The sequence below is a fragment of the Notolepis coatsorum genome (assembly GCF_963971535.1).
Source record: "Notolepis coatsorum genome assembly, chromosome: 11".
Lineage (NCBI taxonomy): Eukaryota > Metazoa > Chordata > Actinopteri > Aulopiformes > Paralepididae > Notolepis > Notolepis coatsorum.
In genome coordinates, this window is record NC_140175.1 from 74,549,678 (window position 1) to 74,555,764 (window position 6,087).

A 6,087-nucleotide genomic window follows, 5' to 3' on the forward strand; every position below is an offset into this window, starting at 1 on the left:
ACTGGGTCATATCTCCCGAGATTGTGCGGGGAGAGGGGCAAGGCGACCTCTGCCTCAGCCCCAAGAGGAGCGCGGGGCTGAGATCAGCGCAGGTAGTGTTACAGAGGAGGGAAGAGTGTTGCAGCGCAGAGCTGAGAGCAGTGACGACAACAGGGTCCCGCTGCAGACCGCCAGCAATGTAAATAGAGTCCCTTTGCAGACCGACAGTAGCGCAGCAGATAGTATCCAGCTGCAGGGCCACAGAACCGGTGTAGCAGGTACGAAGCAGAGCCTTGGTACAGAGGAGGGAGGAGTGAGGGAAGCTGCCCCCCCCCTCAACTAGTGGCGACTGTGGGGTAACAGGGGGTGGTGCAGGTGGTGCAGGTACAGAGGAGGGAGGGGTGGGAGACGCTGTTCCCCCCTCAACCAGTGGTTGTGTAGGTAAGGAGGTGGGAATCAGAGATGCTGCCCCCCCTTCAACAAGTGGCGAGGTAACAGAGGAGAGCAGAGTTTTTTTTGTCCCCCCAAGCCCAACACTGCGTCAGGGTAAAAAAAAAAGGAATAAAAAAAATATGACAAATGAAGTAATAGGGGAAAATTTGAAGGTGGTGGACAATGTACACAGTCAGACAGTGGATGGCGTGGTGGGAAGTGATGGAGGGGTGGGCTCTCAGGATAAGGAAGGAGTGACAAGTTTGGTCATAGAAGACACAGGTTCCTCTCAGTCCAGTATGGACGAGGATGAAGTTGAAAAACAATGGGGTGAGATTGAAAAACAATGGGGGGATGACATCTCAAGTGTTGAGGAAGATGAGTTCCCAAATGCTTCTCAAGTGTCTGATTCACAACGGAAAAATTGTTATGCAGTCAGGCAGATACAGAAGTTCCTGCACACAACAAAACATTTGAGAAGTGTCAAAGTGGAAGATTTTTTTGAAGATTTGGAGATGTTTATTTTTTCAGCAAGGACTCAAATGAGGTCGAAGAACAATGGGGGTACACTTCCCAGGAAGTTTTTAGACTGAGAAAGATTGTGCAGAAGCTCAAAAAACTGGATAATATAATGTTATCATGATAATGGAGCTTCTGATGTGTGGAGCCCGGCTGGACATTCAGGAAGGGAGTAGACCTGGGCTTGGACAGTGTCTGCAAGCAGTTGGGACAATGACACTGAAAGATGTTGTGAATGTAGCCGGGTCAGAGGAAGTGGCTTCTTTATTGGGGCTGAGGACGGCCTGTCACAACAGGGTCTGTCTGGACGATTGGACTGAAGCGCGGAGCGTCGGGGAACAATACCTGTTGCAGGATTATTTCGGTGGAACGGAAGGTCCTGATGAAGGGGATCTTTTTTTTCATGAGCTGGATATAAAAACTGACACAAATGGACTGACGGGACCCTTTTGGGTTGCTCATATGTTGTTCTTGATGACATATTATGTGTTGAATGGAAGTATGGATACTTTTTTTGTTTGGGTGGAGCTTCAATGTTTTTTTGTTGTGTTGCAGACGGACAGGTGTATTTTAGCATTCTTTTTATTGTGAGATCTCATGTGGTTTTAAGTGTGATGGGGACATATGTTGCCCGATATAATGTGTAGTTAGTTGTTTTAATTGTATTGACATACACATTGTACATTGTAATGAGAAATATGTAAATAAATGTTTTTCTAAAATCAAAATCTCTCTCTCTCTCTCTCTCTCTCTCTCTCTCTCTCTCTCTCTCTCTCTCTCTCTCCCTCTCTCCCTCTCTCTCTCTCTCTCTCTCTCTCTCTCTCTCTCTCTCTCTCTCTCCTCTCTCTCTCTCTCTACAGTGGACCACACTGTAGGTATACCTCACTCTATCTCCCAATTTCTCACCTTCCTCTGTTTCTCTTTGCGCACTGTTTTTCTTCTTCTTCTTCTTCTTCTTCTTCTTCTTCTTCTTCTTCTTCTTCTTCTTCTTCTTCTTCTTCTTCTCTCTATTCACCTGTCCTTCTCCTGCATGTGAGGTAAACAGAGGTAACTAGTTAGCATTACTTCAACCATGTACAAATCATACAAGTCATACAAGGTTAGCAATGCATTAGCCTGGGTCCAGTAAGATAAGATAAGATAAGATATTCCTTTATTGATCCCCTTGGTCCAGTCCAGCATGAATAGAGAAGTACTCGACTCGGATCAGTACTACCAGGATGGACCAATCCCCTTGTGGGAGAGGGCCACTTGACTCACTAATTGGCTGAGTGAGTCAAGTAGCTGACTAATGAGGCACTGGCAACAGCTGGGTCACCTCCCAGGTGTGCTCTAGTGTTTCCCCTCAACCTTAGTAGGGTTAGCTTCAGTTGGTTCACAATCTCCCACAGAGAGAACCTGTGAGTTTGACTTATAAGACATGTACCCTTCATGAGGAGGAGCCCCCCCCCCATACCCTGAGTGTGTTCATTATCTCAACATTTCACCAGTTTCCTTCAGTTCAGTTCATCACGACTTCCTTTCTTCCTATCACTCCGTGTCTCGTGTTCTCGCTGTCACTTTGCTTGATCACTTTCCCCACATCCACTCCCTGATTTGCCCCTCCCTCTCATCTCTCCAATGCAACTCTCTCAATCTGATTAACTCTCTCTCTCTCTCTCTCTGTCTGTCCGCCTCCAGTTTCTCACAGTTCCCCCTCTACCTCTCACTGTCTCTCTCCGTCTCTCTCTCCGTCTCTCTCTCTCTCTCTCTCTCTCTCTCTCTCTCTCTCTCTCTCTCTCTCTCTCTCTCTCTCTCTCTCTCTCTCTCTCTCTCTCTCTGGTCTGTATTACATATGAACAGCGTTTGTAGGTTGATTTCATTATGTGTCCGCTAAACTGAGAATGATTCAATAAGCCTCACAGTTGACACACTGTTATAATCCACTTAATGAATATTCTGTCTTTTTCTCTCTTCCCTCTATCTCCCCCCCTCTCTCTCGCTCTCTCTATTCAGCATCACTACACATTAATATAGTACACTTGAGATGCTGAGTACAATAAAAAAGAGATAGATAGACAGACAGACAGACAGACAGACAGACAGACAGACAGACAGACAGACAGACAGACAGACAGACAGACAGACAGACAGACAGACAGACAGACAGACAGACAGACAGACAGACAGACAGACAGATAGATAGATAGATAGATAGATAGATAGATAGATAGATAAATCCAATTACGTTTAGATTGCCTCCAAAATCATTCAAATATAGAGCTGAACAATGTATGCTATTATATTTTTAATGTACCATAATTATTGATTGATACAGTTGTTATCATCCTGTATAACCATTATTTTAAATGACGTGAAATGATGCATGTGTCTATATTCTCTCAGATATATTTTACCTTCTAACATCATTCTTAGTAATCCAACAGGTAATCACCTGCTTTTTAGAACTTTGTAACAGTTAATCGGTTATTGTAATCAGTTTCTTCCCAACCATGATCAATGAGTGAACATTGCATCACATTGCTGGCACTGACATCTCAGTCAGTAACAACTGCCACCTCTCTTCCTGTGTCTCTCTCTGCTCTGATGGTGTACAGTGTGTATTGTTGTTACTGTATAGGCCTAATGTGGAATTAGTGGTACTGTTTGAGTGAAGCCTGGACTCTCTTGTATTTGTAGTCTGACTCACAGGATGTTGACTGCGAGAGTTATTATCCCATTGGCCAACTATTTCAGTCTGGATTTCCCTCCCCTTCCACTCACAGCTTTTTTTCGTTATTATTATTATGTTTTAGCATTTTCAAAATCCCCGTCCATAGGATCAACAACAACAAGCCTTTTAGCTAACAAGCTACACTCGCATGATAGAAACATTTCTCCCTTGATGTTATTGTACAAGGTACAGCGGCGACAATGGCTCAGGAGGTCTGGTAATCGGACGGTTCCCGGTTCAATTCCCGCTCCTCCCGGGCAGCGTGTCGAAGTGCTCGCTGCTCCTGATGAGCAGGTTGGCACCTGGCATGGTCGCCTCTGCCGTCTGTGTGTGAATGTGTGAGTGAATGGGTGAATGTGAGCTACAAAATTGTAAAGCGCTTTGGTAAAAGTGCTACAGTATATAAATGCACCATTTACCATGTAGGTGCATTTTGGGTTTAGCACCACCTTGCCGATTGTGATTGGTTTGAGAAGTACAAACAACCCAGAACATTTTCCTTCACTAGTGTGCAATGATACTGAGTTCTGTGTGTGTGTGTGTGTGTGTGCGTGTGGTGTGTGCGTGTGCGCGCGCGCGCGCGTGGTGTGTGTGTGTGTGTGTGTGTGTGTGTGTGTGTGTGTGTGTGTGTAGGTGTGAAATAATCTCTGATTACTCAACCAGATTAGATTTAATTGATTCATCGCCCCTGCCACTCATCATGAAACTTGAAGCAGTCAGACAGATAGCCCTGGTCAAAGTTCAGCACCTATTCTCAAATGTACATATTCCTCGCAAATTTCTTTGTGAGATGAACAATAAAACCGTACAGATGGTGAGACAATGGACTGGACTGAACACTCACTCAAACGGGACATCATATTCCATACCATGCGGAGGCGCGGCCTGGGTGTTCCCAACTTTGAGTGGACGTACATGCCACGAGACTCAGTCATCTCCTCAACATGCTGAACAGTGACGACCAGCACGTCAGAGAGCAGGCCAGAGTCTCTCTGTTCTTAGACCTGCAGAGACGCAAGGTCCCCCTGGCGTGTGGGTCGGATCCAAACTTCCTGGGTTACAAGAAGAAAACCAAGTGGAAAGCTGGACAGCCGCGCCCCCGGATTCGGGGTGTGGTCTGACTGGCCAGACCTGAATGACCTATGCGCTGGTCCAACGTGGCCCTGGAGTGGGTGGGGCCGGACTCAGACGCTGTTAATGTTTCTGAGGAGATCGTCTCTGACCCTACCATCTCCGTGAAGGCCACCATTGACATCTGTGGAACGTGGCATGAACTGCCACATACCAATGCCCGTGGCCATCTCATGTCGGCACAACAACAACGCCAACGTCAACACTGGACTGAGCTTAAACTGCAAGGGAAGCTTGCCTGTCTCCCTGCCGCTGACCACTCTGTCTCGCACGCAGTTTTAAAAAGTGTAGCTATTGATGAGAGCATCATCATTTTCACTTTAAAAGCTAGGCTACAGGTTTTACCATCGAAGCTCAACCTTTCCATCTGGTTCCCTGGCAGTCATAGCCCACACTGCATACACCATGGTCACAAACAGACAACAGAAACCAGGCTGTCATGCATACAAAGGGCTCTACATTTGTAGGCATGATAGGATCGTGGATCTGATTGCAGACAGTGTCAGTTCCACACTCGGGTCACCTGCAACATATAAGCTGTATAAGCACACCAGTGTGAAGCCATATATGTCCAATCTGTGTAGGGACAATTCACTGTTCTCTGATATTTCAGCAAACACCCCCGATGTTGTTGAGAATAACAGAGAGGTTCTCATCCTAGAAGTTGGCTGCACGTTTGACTACAGTCTAGAGGAAGCCTTTACAACCAAAATGTTAAAGTATCAACTGTTAGAGCATACCATATCACAACTCGGTTACAACTGTAAACTTTTAGTCTTCATATTTGGAAGCCTGGGTCATGTTCAAGTTGGGTGTTAGAGGCCTTCAGATGGCCGGTCTTCCGAAGAGAAGAGCCAAACAATTAGCAAGATATTGCTCAGTGTCAGCAATTATTGGCAGCCGTGCAATTTGGAGAAGACGCTGCTATCTGTATCCATGAGCTGTGTGTAGATTGTCAGGTTCATCATCCATGTGTGTGTGTAACTTTGGTTGCCATTGTCAATTTGGGCACGATTGTATCAGAATAACCCACAATGTACAAGTGCACTGATAATATTTGTGTCCTTTAAACATTGTCTTTATGTGGACATAAAGATTCTAAGTGTGTGTGTGTGTGTGTGGGTACGTGCATGTGCATGTGCGTGTGAGTGTTTACACTAGTGTATGGGTGTGTGAGTGGGTGGTTTTATTTATGGGGTGTTGTCAGAATTCTCTCTTGTGTGGTGAGCTGTGAGATGTTTGAGTAGGAAACATCTTAGTCTGTGTATCTCCACTCACCCATATAATGTCTCTCCATCTCTCTTCATCTCATT